This window comes from Aegilops tauschii, chromosome 2 (assembly GCF_002575655.3).
Source record: "Aegilops tauschii subsp. strangulata cultivar AL8/78 chromosome 2, Aet v6.0, whole genome shotgun sequence".
Classification (NCBI taxonomy): domain Eukaryota; kingdom Viridiplantae; phylum Streptophyta; class Magnoliopsida; order Poales; family Poaceae; genus Aegilops; species Aegilops tauschii.
In genome coordinates this window covers 180,573,654-180,590,875 of record NC_053036.3, presented here as the reverse complement: position 1 = coordinate 180,590,875, position 17,222 = coordinate 180,573,654, and positions in this window count along the sequence as shown.

Here is a 17,222-nt window from a genome sequence, read left to right as displayed (position 1 = left end):
TACTATATCAGTACCAGGGTGGGGAACCACCCAAATGTCCGAGGTATAGACACAATTGCTTCTCATAAATGGTGCTAGTAACGTTGTGTCAACAGCAGTTGGATCGCCTTTCACCATCATCGGATAGTTTTGTCCAAGGAAGAGCGAGTTTTCTCCAAGACTATCAATTCTGTACCAGGGAGAAGGTGTTGGCGCTAGCACATTAGTATCCATCCCGAATACCATGCAACGGGTGTTGGAGTAGGTCCGGAAAGTGCGACCATGGGAGAGTACACCTGCTTCCTTAGCAGTAACATCATCAGTGGTCTGTATACACACGAGAAGAGGTGATCCATCAGAATTAGTTGCCAGGCGCCAACGAGTATATGGGCGCTGCTTGTCCTCATGCTCGTGATCATCACCATCGTCATCTCCCCCTTGGTTATAAAATTTTTCAAGTATAGGTGGTGGAATTTTCACAGGACCTTGGAAACACAAGAAGAAGGTTAATTAGTAAAGGGAAACTTGCTAACCCGCATGCATGTGGATGAAACTATTATAATTACGGTGGAAGACAAACGTACCGAAATCATAACGATTCCATGCAAAAACAGTGCCACGAGTGGTGGCAGCAAACACAAGGCCCTCGTATTCAATTGCATCACAGTACTCATCCGTGTACAGAAACTGATTTTTGAGCAATGTCCATCGAGTCAAACCAGCAACGACGACAACAAGCTTGTCGAAGATAGCAACAACTTCATAGTTGTTGTAATTCCAAGAGCGGGTGGGGACTCGAGAAATTGCTATCTTCCATCGAAGACAGTCACGATGATTGTATCTGAACGTGCGTACAATACCGGTGTGCTCAACCTCTGGGCAGTCTGCTGAGATTTTTGGAAGTGGAAACCGGTCACGAGTGTACACATTCACAAGTTCCCACTCGCAGTTGGACCCAATGTAAACAACCCAATCTCCATTTGCGCCTGCCCAGGTCTTGCCCTCAAGCGATGGCATCTTAACATCATACGTATCATTATCAAGCGGCATCAACTTGCACAGGGCGAGGCCTCCGCCGTGACGGCGCCGGTCATCAGGGTCACGGTGAAGAAGATAGGGGAGATCAAACCGTTCCTGGACTCTTGGGTTCCTTGTAATGATGTTATTAGTTGAGTCAAGAATGGGCTTGAACGAACCTGCCATGCTAGCCGAGGTGATGACGTCGCACCGATTAATGAGTTCCTCCACCACGTCATCTTTCAGATCGGGGCAAGAATAACGGGGTCATTTCCGTCCTGTTCCCTCCATGGAGAAGACGATCGAACAATGGCAGAAGAAAGCGTGAAGGGCTGAAGGAAAATGGAGGAGGGAGAGGAAGAGCGTGCGAGAATAGTTCCAAATCAAGAGGGAAAGGCGAAGCGTCGGTGGACGGTTGCCAGTTTGCCACGGTTCACGAAGGGGCGCCCCGGCCTACACGTCGGTTCGAAAATACTCCTACTACTCGCCTTCGTCTCACTGATATGTGGAACAGGACCACATGTCAACGAGACATGGTGTGTAATTTCTCGTGCAAAATGCGATCTGGCCGCGTTGGCCTGAAGTGCCGCATTAGTTTTTTTTTGAAAGTTTGCCGCATTAGTTATCGACCTTTATTTTTTAACATGTAATCTGAATGGATAGCTCCTGTGGTCATCACACGTGAGAGGATATAGTGATGGTTGATTCGCCCGAGCAACTTTACTGTGGGAATATGGGAGTACCAGCGGATTCAAGGAACAGAGAAATGATGGTTGCTTCGTCCGAGCAACTTACTGTGGCGAAGGTGGGGCTCTGTGATTTGACTGCTCACTAGTCATTACTACTGCGGCGCAACGACCGGGGTGAATCTTTCCCTGAAGTTGTGTTGTGCACTCAATATTGCTGCATGGCAGGTGGAGCCGGATGAAGGATGTCCAACATGTCGGCGAAACGAAGTTGTATTGTTTCTGGCATTGCTATCAATCCTTCAGGATTTGTTTATATGTACGCATAATTTTGATGAAATTGTATTGTGATGCTATGAAGGTTTCAACTCTGGTTCCCGCAGGAAAAAAAAGGTTTCAACTTAGGATTCATGTGTCTTGCCTCGAGATTATCTCGTTACAACATTCCATCAAATACAAATGAAACTACGACGGCTAATGCATCTCAATGGTTCGCAGATCAGCGCCAATATTCACATCACAACTGAAGACAAAGTTGTGAGAAGGTGAACAAATAAAGAAAAAAATATAATTGATCGATGTTGTTCGTAGGCATGGCTCCATTTCCTTGGCACAGTGTTCATTGCTTGGCAGCTAGTTTCACCCAGCTCTGTAGCCAAAAAAGAGGTGTATGAAGGACACCACAATCCGATCATTTTGTGCAGCTCCACTAAAATCGGGCGGACCATCCCTGTTTGCAAAGATATCCAGTCAGTGTGATTACAATAATAGTGGAACTAGATGATGAAACATAACACACATAAATAGAAGCCGATCACCTCTACGACCTCTCTTTAGGACTAACTTCTTGTCGGAGAAGATTAGGCACGGAGTTGGATGAGGAGGATAGCAAAACCAATCTCCCTTTCCGCATTCCCACAGAAATGTAAAAACGTTGCCCGTGTGACATTTTGGCGGAACTGCACAAAACACTCTTCAGAAAAGTGATTTGTGCAGTTCACCAAAAGGTCGCTATAGCAACGAGGTGAAAATGGATAGCCCTGTTTGCAAAAGGAGGTCGAAAGGAAACAATTACTGCCCAATAACACGAGTTGAAGACACATACGCCGACAAAAAAAAGCATGTTCCATGTAAAAAGGGAAAGATAGCACATGGTGGTTTATCAAAAATGGTTTGAGGACGAGATTGCAAGATGGAAAGTACGTCGGCCGAGATACGATTTAAGCAAACAACTAAAGAAGATCCACATGCAGCAACGTGGGAAGAAGGGCAGTGGAGCAAGGCCGGAGGAAGCTGTACCTGAGGGTCGTCGGGATGTTACTAGGAGGGCGCCGGCAGCCGGGATCTGCCCATACTGCGGCAGCGAGCAAGTGGCGAAGGCCCTACCGCGCCGGAGCTTGGTCAGAGAGAACGGCGGTACCGCAGATCGGGACGAGCTGCCTCAACGCCGTCGAACGGAGAGACGATGCACATCCTCCCTTTCCGCCGGCGGACGGGATGCGGCCGGATCACTGACCAACGCTGAGAGAGAGAGGCCACAGCGGCCTTGTGTGAGATTGTGTGACGAGACTCACGAGAGACAAACCCATTTTTCCATTTTCCCCACGGTAATCGTTTTATATTCTGTGCGTGGTACCCGACCCTCCTTCGAGTAAACAACCGCTACACGCGTCAAATTATCACATGGGATGCCTTTTCGTACAGAAACGAACTCCACCGTGTACCCGCGCGGGTGTGGCCGGGAACGAGACGTGAGTACGTGCGTCCTGCGTGCACTTCTTCTTTAGGTGCAGGTACGTACGTGGGTGGGTGTGAGAGACATCGTTTGTGCGAAACAGAGGCAATGTGTTGATGATATCTCAATCAGAAAAACGTAACATATGCAATGTGTGTGAAACGGAGTCATGGGCGTGAGATATCGATAGAATTGAAAAAAGGGATGAAGTGTGTGGCTGCGCGATCGATAAAGAGTGCCATCGAATTTGTGTTTGCCCACGTCAAAGATACAGGGCGGCTGGCCTACTGGAATTTGAGAGGGCAGAGGTGCAGTTCTTCTCTGTGGCATGGATACCTACCTACAACGTTCGACTATCGGTGTGTGGGGGGGGGGGGTAGAGACCGGTCGACTAGTATATGTCTGGGGAAGGAGAGAGACCTAGCTATGTATTGAGGGAGATCGATCGACATCCATGGGTATGTGTAGCAGAGGAATAAGGTTGGGAAAAAGACAAAGGTAGAGCGTCGGAGGGTTGGTGGTGGAGTGGCGTCTCACAAATGGTGGGAGAGGCCTGCTAGACAAACAGAGGGTATGAGTGCAACATCAATAAGAGAGGGCGGGGGATGCATGTCTGTCTGTCTATGCACGTGCGTGTGAGAGACGGGTCGGGAGGTATTCAAGGATGATGAGGGGAGAAGATATGGTTGTGGTAAGCATGCGTAACTACATAGGAAGATCAACCGTCGTGTGTCCGAGAAAAGGAGAGGCATAACTAGCGAGGTAAGTGTATCGGTGCTTGGTGAAAACGAATTATAGTCGACCTGGATATATGTAGGGAGATCAGTTCATATACACGCCTGCATGTGTTAGAAGCAAATAAGGCCCGGAGAGGCAGACAGGGGGAGAGAGTGTGGCTAGGAGGTGGTGCGAGAGGCCTACCATGTCGAGGGGGGAGGAGTGTGCGAGCATGTGACTAATGAAAAGAGGGGCGGGAGTGTGCACCTGCGTGGAATCGTATTGGACATATGGGGGCATGGACGGTGAGAAGAGAAGAGGGGAAGTATATATGTGTTTGTTGTAGGCACACTTGGCTAGAGAGGTATATCGACCGGTGTGTGCTAGAAAGAAGGAGCCGGGGGCCTACACACACCGCTGGTGGACGACCTAAAGAGAAATAATGAACGTGCGCGATGGAGGGGACGCTAAGGGTGTGTGAGGGGGGCGGGCGTGTGCATGCACGATAGAAAGTTAGCGCTAGCTAGCTACAAATAGAAGAGGATCGTGAAGGTGTAAAAGACGAACAAAGATCATAATTCATTATAAAAAGGTGGATACGGATACTTGAAGAAGATATCATAATGTACAACATTGATTGTAATTTGGGCTAATGTGTGGCTTTTGCAACTCAGGTCTAAATACTTGTCATAATGTAGGGGGCAGGGCACTATACTTTGTGTGATAAACACGGTGTACGTATGGAACATGGTTTAGATTATGAATATATAGTTAGTACATCAAATGTGCTATTATTTGGAATCAACATCAAGTGTATTCAAAAAATAGAATTCGTGTTCATGTAGTACACATAGTTCATATCTATCTCTATAGTAATCATGTGGTGTGTTATTAAGGTAATACACGAATGATGGTTGAAGTTGGCAACAATCATGATTGTAGATTCTTATTGAAATAGAGAAACGAATTCGAATTTAGTTCGAATTGCAGTGGTAGTATAGACATTTGGAATGCACTAAAATGTTGGTATGAGTAGGTTACATGCATTATACACCAAAGCGAAAAAAATTAATCGGACATAACATGGATTCATACTCCCTCCTTCCATCTATATAGGGCGTAATGAGATTTTTAAGACCGCCTTTGACTATTGACAAGATTAATAGTACATGACATGCACAATGTGAAAATTATACCATTGAAAGAACCTTTCACAGACGAAGTTAACGGTGTGCTTTGTGTATTTTGCATGTCATATATCATTGCTCTAATATTTGGTCAAAGTTAGCATCGAAAAACGCATTAGGCCCTATATAGATGGAAGGAGGGAGTAGCTTTGAATAGCATTTGTATAGTAAAACGGGGCAAGACTCTCTCTTTGTGTGGTGTGAATAGTTTTATTTTTTTCGTTTTCTTTTTGGTTGAGGGAAGTGCGAATTGATTTGGTACGTACAAGTACAATATTACTATGCAGTCAAAAAAAAGTACAATATTACTACACGTTAGGCTTGTCCCCAAAATTCAACCCGCGTCTTGTTATATCCCGAAAATTCAGATATCGTGCTCCCAAAACTGGCGCCTTCACAACCCGCGCCTTGCTATCCCGAAATTACAACGCGCGCGAAAACTCCCTCCAGCTGCCAAATCCCGACACGCGAAATCCCCCTTCTAACCCTGAGCCGAAAGGGCCGCTAGTTCAAATTGGTGGGGGGTACTTTTGTAACACACCCTACATTTTGGACAAGTGCGTCCCTAAGTCATGCTTCACCCCCTCCCATCGCCCCTTTTCGCCATTCGAAATCCCAGGCTGCCATAACCTCTCCGCTCCAGCCGCGAAACCCCACCCTCCTCCGTCCGCCATGTCATCGCTGCCCAGCCGGAGCCTCTTCCCCGACGACGTCGTCCACCGCAACAGCTCGACGTCCCTCGTCCACCTCCTCGGATGAGGATCCGTCGTCCATCTCGCCGTCCCGCTGGTTCAGCCGCCCCGTCCTCCACCTCCAAGGAGCTGCTCCGACGATCGCCTCGTCTATCGCGGCTGCTCCATCCCCACAGCGCCGCCTTAACCTGCTCCACCGGAACCGCAGCATCCTCACCGACTCCTCAGACGAAGCCGAGGCCTACTCGGCGCCACCAAAGAGGTTGTACACTCATCGCATCGCACCTTCTCCTTAACTCGACCTCCCGGCGCCGACGATGCTCCATCCCGCACCCCCATGGAGCGGCTACCTTGAAGCCGGCGCCGCGGGCGACATCTCCACGGCGGCTCTCCCCCAGTACGAGGCCCCTTCGGCGGCGGCGTCCATACCAGCCGGATCTGCTGCTGCTGCTCCGGCTCTCGCTCGCTCGCTCGCGCTGCTGCTGCTGCTCCGGCTCTCGCTCGCTCGCTCGCGCTCCTGCTGCTGCTCCGGCTCTCGCTCGATCGCTCGCTCGCCCAGCTGCTGCTGCTGCTCTCCCCCTCGCTCATGCTGCTGCTCTGCTCCGATTAAGCCACACTTCAGTCGACTGAATCGACTTTTGGGTCAGTCAATTTTCAGGGGTTGGGGGGGCTCGCCGGAGTTAAGGAAGAACCACCCGCGGCGGGGACGGGGGCTCGCCGGAGAGGTACCCCACTATCTATCTTAGGGTTCAGGGTGGGGGCGGGGGGCCTAGAGGGCTGGCCGGGGCGGCGGTGGCGAGTTGTTTCGGGGCGGCGAGGCGGCGCTGGGGCCGGCGGTTCGGCCGGTGGTGGCAGGCGGCTCAGGGGTGTGCAGGTTGAAGATGAAATGCAGGCCCTCCCTAAACTACATGTCAAGTGTCTCTCTGCTACCATTGCGTTCAGTTTCGACAGTAGCATTCAGATTCCACAGTTAATTTCAATTTCGATAGTTAAGTTCAGAGTCAACAGTTTTTACCTCATCTGTTGTAGTCAGGTGGTTTTTGGTGATGTTAATTTTACATCCATTTTTCATCATCTATTGGAGATGCTATTAGAATCCCACTTGAGATTGACGATGTCTGTCTTGTGCTGCTTCAGCCTTGACGTCTTACGGCTCACCGGAGCTGCTCCAACGACAGAAAGATCCAGCACAACAGAGCAGTGCCCTGGACGCCGTCTACAGATTCCTTAGATCTTCCTCCACACCTCCGACAGCCACCTCTGCCTCAACTGCTTCAGCGACCAACCCAATGATGCTGAGGTCGACACGGCTACGGCAAAGAGGTTGTACACTTGTTGCGTCACTTATTACTATACATTCACGTCGATCCATTAGGGCTATTTTGGTTCAACGGAAAAACATAGCAATAGGGAATTTTCCAATGGCACTCTACTATTCAATTATTCACGCATTTTGTTGAAAGGAATGAAGCAAAACATCCACCTGGACCTACTTTTCAAAATCCTATGCACGAAAACAAGACCAAGTGCATTAGTGCCAGAATAACATTCTAACTGTACACGCTTTCATATGGTTTCTCTTTATTTTGGCCATGTTTCTTTGCATTCCTCAGCTCTTCCAATTCCTGTAAACCAAACACCCAAGTTGATGGAAATCCTGTGTTTACAAATGCTCTGTTTACCATGTGCATTTTCCTATCCTATTCCGGTGTTTTTCCTATCCCTGCGTTTTAAGAATCATGCAAGCCAAAGGAGCCCTTACAGAATTACTTCAGTTACAGGTACGTGTCGAAGGGAACTTTGTGTGGTTTGTCCTGCTCCTGCCGCGACGTCGTCCACCTCACCTGAGCTGCTCCATCGTCAGAAGCATCCACCAAACCAGACATCACGACTCCTGACCGTCTTTCGCCGCCTCAGATCTCCTTCCCTGCCGCCGGCATGCACCCCAACGGCATCACCATCATCGACTCAGCAGATGAACCTGAGGAGTACACGGGTCCACAAGAGAGGTCGCACTCTTTTGTTTCTGCTTATGTTATGCATTGCTTAAACTTACCTGATACTTTATCGTCTTGTTCAGCTCTTGGACTCCCAACTCAGGTCCAAATTCATGTTCAAACTCGAGTTCTAAATTAGTTGCGGGGCACATATCGAGGCAGCAATGAATAGTATGTCTGTCTAATATCTGGTTCACCTAGGGTATGCCTATGTTGTTCATCTTGGGTGGGAAACAAATAGTAAAGCAATCATCATCTGTCTTTTTATTAATTTAAAGCAATCATCAGCCTGCTATCATTATTTTTGGATCCATCCACTGGTTGTTACCATCACTCTAAATTTCTGCATGCTCTCCTTACATAATCTCACCATATTTTTTCGTATGCATGTCAGATATTGTACACAGTCATGCTGAACATGTAGAGAAAAAGAGAAGAGTTTTGCGCAGCAATACAATGTCATGCAGACATCGCTCCATGGTGGGTTCAATGGCAAACCCTCCCCACCCCTCTCCAGATTGTAATCCAAAGGAAGATATCTGTTCTGAGGCGGATTCAGACGCCGCTGACCACTCCTATTTACCCCCCAAGGTGTTTGCTCTACCTTGGCATGATGATGTTAGTCATATCATGCATATGTTGCCTTGTAGTGCCTACTTTTGACATCATATATGTCATCTGCTTAGCTTAGACATGTTCTGTAATGCCACCTATTTAGTTTCTATATCATATATGGGAATTATGCAGTCTCATGTCTTTTAGCCAGCCATAATATATGAGAAATGTGCAATGCCATCCTGTTTAACCAGGCATCATATATTTGAATGATATCTTGCCCATCCTTTTCTTCATTACATTTACATTTGTCGACAATGTTTGTACATTAAACTACTCTTCCTGTGAATCAGCCATTTGGGTGGGAGATGGAAAAATCTGGAGTGAAAACAAGGCCTTCAGAGCAGACAGTGCTACCTGTCGAAGCAGATCTCATGTTGGGTCCTGATAGCTCCTCAGAGATGGATTCAGAGACAGATGACCAGTCCTATTCCCCTACTGAGGTGTATGCTCTAACTTGGCACGGTTATACTGCTCATATCATGCGTACGGTGTCTTGCATTGCATAGTTTAGACATCATATACACAATATTCAACACCATGTTCTTAGTTCAGACATCATATCGAATGCCCTTTGTTTAGCATATAAATCACATATGTGAATTAAATGATGCGATCCTGATTACTTAGATAACATGTAGGTGAATTATGTCATGCGATCTTGTTTTGTTACTCATCATATCTTTGAATTATGTTATGCTATGCTATCCAGTTTAGATAGACATCATATATGTGAAATTCTGTCATGCTATCCATTTTAGTTAAACAATATACATGTCAACTATTTCATGCCCTCTTTTTTCCACACTATCTATTGCATCTATCTCTCATACAATGTCTGTACATTCAACTATGTTTCCTGTTTATCAGCCATTTGAATTGGAGCGGGTGATGCCAGTATCTAGCGGAATAAAAACACGGTCTTCAAATAAAACAGTGCTACCTATTGGTGGAGATAGCACCCCGGTTGTACATGCACAAGAACCAGCCCTACCACACATAACCCAAACTCTCGCAGATTGTACCCCTACTGCGATGGACAGAGAACCAGCTTCACCCAATCTAACCCCAACCCCAGCCGATAGTAACCCAGTTCCTATTGACACAGCACCATCTCCACCACAGAGCTCCCAAACAAGAGCAGTTAGTAAGGCAGCTCCAGTGCCCAAAGGGCCAGTACTATCACGGCGAACCCCAGCTCCACCTGTTAGTACGCCTATTCCCGTGGAGGAAGCACAACCGGCCAGTCGTAGTTTAGCATCTATCGCATTTGATGTTGTTAAATCGTATGTGCGTATCTTCCCATCTTGGAAATATTATACTGAAGATGAAGGAAAATGCCAGTTGCAGGTGTTTGTCCAGGAGTTATGTGTAAGTAATGTTATTCATGGCAATTACTTTGCTTCGTCCCATACATCCTACCTCCATGATGGTTATAATACAGCAAATTTTCCCATTTTTCTCTATAGAGAAGGACCGATTTGGAAACTCAGGATGAGGTAACCTGTGCTAATACCTCCGCTATCTTCAAGAATGCTTGGTGGCAGTATCGGAATTACCTGAAGAAAACATACTTCACCGGCAAAGAAACTCATCAAATTCCCTTACGTTCTCCTGAGACACATTTACTGGACAATGACTAGGAACGCCTTGTTCTGTACTGGTCCCGAACCAAGAATGTGGTAAGGTCTATGAGCTCATTTTCTATTTTTAAGTATTATATTCTTGCATCTTACTGTACTCTGTGCATGTAGAACAAGTGCCTAAACCTGAAGAACAACTGTTCTAATTTAAGATTCCATTGCTATCATAGTTCAAAAAAGTGCTAGGCGTTAATTGTGCGTTTTGCCACCGCCTTGCACTTTACTGACCAAAGCGCATGCTTATGCGCAGTTATGCAGAGATTAAGCGTAGTTATGCGCAATGCGTTTTGCCAACGCCTAGAGCCTAGGCGCGCTTAAGCGCTCGCTTAGGCGCGCCTTTTTTAACTATGATTGCTTTGCTCTTGTATCATTGTATTTACTCATACAAACTTATTTTTAAATTGAAGGATCCAATCGAAACTCCAATGGCACGGCAGGTATGTTCACGCATGTTTCTTTAACAGGTTTGCTCTTATCAATAGCTCTTTTGATTTCAATTTCAATTGTGTATATAGTTGACTTTCATATCATGCACATTACTAGCATCACAACAGAGCCAATAGTGTTGTTGTACATGTAGACCCGTGGTACCCATCTGAAATCTTGTTGTGCCGTGTAGTTTCCCACGCTTTGTATTCTTTCACTGCTGCTTTGTCTTGAACTGATATGATTTGAACCATGTCTCTATTTTGATTTGGCAAGACAATGCAGTGACCATAGGACATAGATATATGTTTGTTTGATGCTTTTATTATGTACTAGTACTTGGCAATAGAAGACTTGGTAGTTTAATCCTGTCCACCTTACTAATGAACTGGTTCACCGAAATGAGTTTCATATACTAGTACATGCTAAACTTGTTATGTGTCTGCTTGTTTCTTCTTTTAGAATGCTGACAGAATATTGGGGAAGAGTGCCTTATTAAGCAATGGTAAAGGAAGTAATGCAGATAAGGTTCAGGATAGTGACACATCGTTGTTGGTCTCCAACAAAGCTGATAAAACAGCTAAGGAAGACTATCTTGAAGACAGCGAGACAACCCCAAAGTCCTGTCTTGGTTTAGTGTTCGAGTTACTGGCCACTACCACTTGCACAAGCTATTCAAACTCACTGTCTGAATCAGTTCGGTTTCTTGAGTCTCAACTACAAGCTGAAAGACATCGATCAGCTGTGCTGCGACAAGAAGCGGAAGGACTGCGGAAGTCCCTGGAGCATTCAGATGCATACTTTCTGGTGCAACAGCAAGCGTTGGAGGATTTTAGCGCCAAACAGGACAAAGCTAATCAGCTTGCTAAGCTTATTGCCGCATGGTGGATACCCAGGATAACGTTTCTTGAGCTCTTCTGAAGTTGTTTCAGTTATGCTCTTGTTTTGCTACCGCGTTTATTTGCACTGGTGGCCAATTTTGACGGCCAAGTGTATGTAATATGCTGCTTTGTTCCCTATATTTGCACTGGTTGCGAACTTTGATGCCCAGTGGATGTAATATGTGTAATAGAGATGATAGGCTAGCCTTAATTGCTTGCTTATTTATTTCCTTATTGTCTTGTTTAGTTGTTTGCTTGTAGTCACTGCCGTTCTTTCTCTGTGTTTTTCTAGTGGCCACAATAGCCTATTTTTGGTAACTAGGCCAAAATAATTATGGCAACACACGGACTGTTGTAACCATGGGCCTCCTGCAGGTCGTATGATCCATGGGCCTTCATTCGGCCGTAGGAGCATTGGCCTTCTATACGGGCCGTAGGATCCATCAGCCTTCTATACGGGCCTTAGGGATCAATGGGCCTTCTATACGGGCCTTAGGGATCAATGGGCCTTCTACGGGCCGTAGGGTCCATGGGCCTTCTACGGGCCGTACTATCCATGGGCCTCATACGGGCCGTAGGATCCATGGGCCTTCTACGGGGCGTATCATCATTTCGCCAATCATGGGCCGTACTATTCGTGGACCATAACGGGCCGTTAATAGGCCGTATTTGATAACTCTATGAAAACAGCCCAACGGGTTTTTTTGACATGAAAACGGCCCAACGTATTAACGGACCGCAAACGGGCCGACTGTAACGACGGGCTGAATATGGCCCACAAGCAGAAAATGACAGTAACGGGCCGTATGTAAGCGAATGCTGCAAATGAGCCCAAGAATCTATGGGCCCTGAGAAGGCCGAAAGATAACTTGGGCTGGAAACGGCCCAATGGAATAACGGGCCGTTAATGGGTATAAAGTGATACACTGTTCATTACGGGCCAGTTTCACCACGGGCCGTTAATGGGCCAAGAGTTACAAAGGTACTCATATGGGCCGAAAGAAGTCATGGGCCACACACGGGCCGGAAGTGAAAACGGGCTGAATCATATTGGACGGCCCAGATGACGCTACTGGGCCTAATTCGGATAGGGCGTAACGGGCCCTGGGTTAGCGGGCTGTAAATGGGCTATATGCGAACAGGCCGTTAACAGGCTTTCCGTGGGCCGGCCCGCCACCTTTTGACCAAGTCAAACGGGCTGGCCTTTTCACAGGAATGGGCCTTTGTTGGGCCGTGCCACGTGTCGCCGTATCATAGGTGCCTTCGGTCCAATGAGCGGGTGACATCTGTCCCAACGGTGAGCCGACACGTGTTTCCTCCAGCCAATGATGATTTTACACGTGGAAAATCCCCATTGGTCGGGGCTGTTAACGGGTTATCGGATCCAAAACCCGACCCGATAGCTTAACGGCGTTCTGTTACGGTGGATGCCACGTGTCGGTCACCCTTGACGAAAGCAGTTCTGTGACGCGGGATTTATCGTCATGGAAGTGGACACTTCCGTGATGATAATTTTGGTAATGTCATGGAACACTTCTACGACAGCACAGGTATGACTATCTTGATTCTGTCATAAATTTGTCATGGATGTACATGCATGAAAAAAACGCGACCTACTGTGACAAACACGTATCATCACGGAAGTGTATTTTTTTGTAGTGTAATGATGGAGTACAGAAGGGATGTGCAATCACTTTGCATGAAATCTTCATCCGATACCCATATCCAGAGATGGGCCGAAGCCTTTGGAGCCGTGCCGGATAATCGACTTCGAAATGATTTCTACCGGATCCAACAAGAAATTGCGTCCATCATCATCAAAGATGTCCTCGAAGAGAATGGGATGTTCTACGCCGGCCCAATATCGCGAGCTGACGTCCGAACCCGCATTGCCCTACAGCGTCAGGACATGACGCCTTTCACTAAGCTTGGGTCTGTCCTCCCGGATATGGGCAGATGGGAAGAGTGCACTGCTTAAAAACAATGTGTCTGTTTAGTTACTTGTTACTTTCTGTACGACGAAACTTCGAATCTCTCAGTACGACGAAACTATTAGATGTATGGTGCCGCACTCTAGTTAATTACTTTCGGTACGATAAAATTTGTTAACTATGTTTACTATATATGTTGCTTCTATTTCATAACTGTTTTGTTGAATTCGCTTCATGGTATATATATGTGCATCTCTGACAGGTATATAGATCAACGATGGCGAGGAAGTGGTATGCCGTGTATGTAGGGCATGTTCCGGGTGTGTATGATGAGTGGCCAGAGTGTCAGGCCCAAGTCTCTGGCTTCTTTGGCGGAAGCCAGAAAGGGTTTGATAGCAGAGCGGAAGCCGAAGCTAGTTACTTGAGATTCATAGCAAAACAGGGGATTCAGAACCAGCGCCGCTACAAAAACTACTACATAATACCTCTTTTGATCATCGTGATCGCTCTTATCGTGTATGTCTTAGTTTAGGTAGATGATGAAACATGTGTCTACGGTGACAATGTAAGATACATGTCATCATTATAACTTGTATCGCTATTTCGAGATGATGATGAGATCGACATCATTTGTGTTGAGACTATGTTGATATGATGAGACTATGTTGTACCACTTCGATGATGATGATGAGACATTCCTTTTTCATATAGTTCCAGTGTATGTGTATGTTGTAACTGTATAAAACATGTAAAAATACGAATACAGCAACATAAAAAAAGAAAATACTAGCAGTAACGTGGGGTATTGGAGTAGTAGTAGCGTTGCTTACCAGTAGCGTTTGTTTGTTGGGCCACGCTACTAGCATTAGCAGTAGCGATTGGCAGAGGCGCGCTACTGCTAGATACAGATAGCAGTAGCGCTGGTTAAAACAAGCGCTACTGCTAAAAAATAGTTGTAGCGTCGTAGCAGTAGCGCGCCTACCCGCGCTACTAATAGCCAAATAACCAGCGCTACTGGTAAGGGTTTTCCTAGTAGTGATGATTGCTTAGTTAGTATGCTTGAAGTATTACTATTTCTTATGTCAATATGAACTTTTATTTTGAATCATTTGGATCTGAACATTCAGGCCACAATAAAGAAAATTGCATTGAGAATTATGCTAGGTAGCATTCCACATCAAAAATTCTGTTTTTATCATTTACCTACTCGAGGACGAGCAGGAATTAAGCTTGGGGATGCTTGATACGTCTCCAACGTATCTATAATTTTATATTGTTCCATGCTATTATATTACCCGTTTTGGATGTTTATGGGCTTTAGTTTACACTTTTATATCATTTTTGGGACTAACCTACTAACCGGAGGCCCAGCCCGAATTGCTGTTTTTTTTGCCTATTTCAGTGTCTCGAAGAAAAGGAATATCAAACGGAGTCCAAACGGAATGAAACCTTCGGGAGCGATCTTTTTGGAACAAACGTGATCCAGGGGACTTGGAGTGGACGTCAAGCAACAGAGGAGGCGGCCACGAGGGTGCCCGGCACGCCCCCTACAGGTGGGCGCGCCCCCCACCCTCATGGGCCCCTCGAGCGTCCACCGACCTACTTCTTCCTCCTATATATACCCATGTACCCTGAAACCATCGAGGAGCACCACGAAAAACTATTTCCACCGCCGTAACCTTCTGTATCCGCGAGATGCCATCTTGGAGCCTTCGCCGGCGAGGGCCTCTACATCATCTCCAAGGCCTCTTCGATGAGTTGTGAGTAGTTTACCACAGACCTTCGGGTCCATAGTTATTAGCTAGATGGCTTCTTCTCTCTCTTTAAACCTCAATACAAAGTTCTGCTCGATCTTCTTGGAGATCTATTTGATGTAACTCCTTTTGCGGTGTGTTTGTCGAGATCCGATGAATTGTGGGTTTATGATCAAGTTTATCTATGAGAAATATTTGAATCTCCTTTGAATTATTTTATGTGTGATTAAGTTATCTTTGCAAGTCTCTTTGAATTATCAGTTTGGTTTGGCCTACTAGATTGATCTATCTTGCAATGGGAGAAGTGCTTAGCTTTGGGTTCAATCTTGTGGTGTCCTTTCCCAGTGACAGCAGGGGCAGCAAGGCACGTATTGTATTGTTGCCATCGAGGATAAAAAGATGGGGTTTATATCATATTGCATGAGTTTATCCATCTACATCATGTCATCTTTCTTAATGCGTTACTCTGTTCTTTATGAACTTAATACTCTAGATGCATGCTGGATAGCGGTGGATGTGTGGAGTAATAGTAGTAGATGCAGGCAGGAGTCGGTCTACTTGTCACGGACGTGATGCCTATATACATGATCATGCCTAGATAATCTCATAATTATTCGCTTTTCTATCAATTGCTCGACAGTAATTTGTTCACCCACCGTAATACTTATGCTATCTTGAGAGAAGCCACTAGTGAAACCTATGGCCCCCGGGTCTATCTTTTATCATATAAGTTTATCATCTACTTTTATTTGCATCTTTACTTTTCCAATCTATATCATAAAATACCAAAAATATATTTATCTTATCATATTATCTCTATCAGATCTCACTTTCGCAAGTGGACGTGAAGGGATTGACAACCCCTTTATTGCGTTGGTTGCGAGGTTCTTGTTTGTTTGTGTAGGTGCGTGGGACTTTTGAGGAGCCTCCTACTGGATTGATATCTTGGTTCTCAAAAACTGAGGGAAATACTTACGCTACTTTGCTGCATCACCCTTTCCTCTTCAAGGAAAACCAACGCAAGCTCAAGACGTAGCATGCGTCGGTGGACGACACGGTCTTTCAACGACTATGCCCACGCCTGGTGGAAGCCCCATGCTCCGTGCCCGCGGGAAGACTAGAAGACTAGTGTAGGCGCTGAACGTGGCTGTTCTTTTGCTTGCTTTTGTAGCCAATTCGCCACTTATTGGAATGAAATTCGAAGTTCTCGCGTCTTTATTCGAAACGATGGGAATTTTTGTCCTCGCAGCATTTGCTCTTTCGAGTCTTATTTTAAGGAGAGTGGCAGTTGCCCGTCGCTCCTTCCCGCGCATCTCGCGAGCGGGGGCTGGGCACGGTGTGTACGCCTGGGCCTGCCCACGAACACACCTTGCCAAGGCCTTGGTGTCCTAATCCTCGTGCGACGCTCTCAGGCGGGCCAACTGGCATGTATGTCCTCCGGAGCCCTCATCTCCTGGCCTCGCTGGGCATCGCGACCCATCGTACCAGTGACAATCGGTCCTCGGGGGCTCGCGTGGGGTGCGGCGCCCTATGGGGCATCTCCGGAGGCCCCGCGTCCTCACGACCCCCTAGGGGCCTCGCGGCCATTGGGCACCTCCTGAGGCCCGGGAGCTTTCTGATCCCCAAGAAAGAAACCCCCCGCATGATCTCTAAACCGCTCCGGTACCCCGGCCGCACCGTTATGAGAACAAGAGGCACGCAAGGGATCCAAGCTCCGGAGGAGGGCGCCCTCGCGACGCAGGAGTCCACCATAAGTACACCAAGCTAATTTTACTAATCGCGGTCAGCAAGAACATGTCGATGGTAGCAACACAAATACTAGGATACAAAATAAAACGTTAACATAATGGCGCAAGCGCCATGGTCCATTACATGCCCCGGCAGGGCCCTCTATGTTTCTTGATGTAGGAAAAAGGAAAAAAAAAGCAAAAGGCGGCCTCACGGCCACTGCAACTCCTGAGG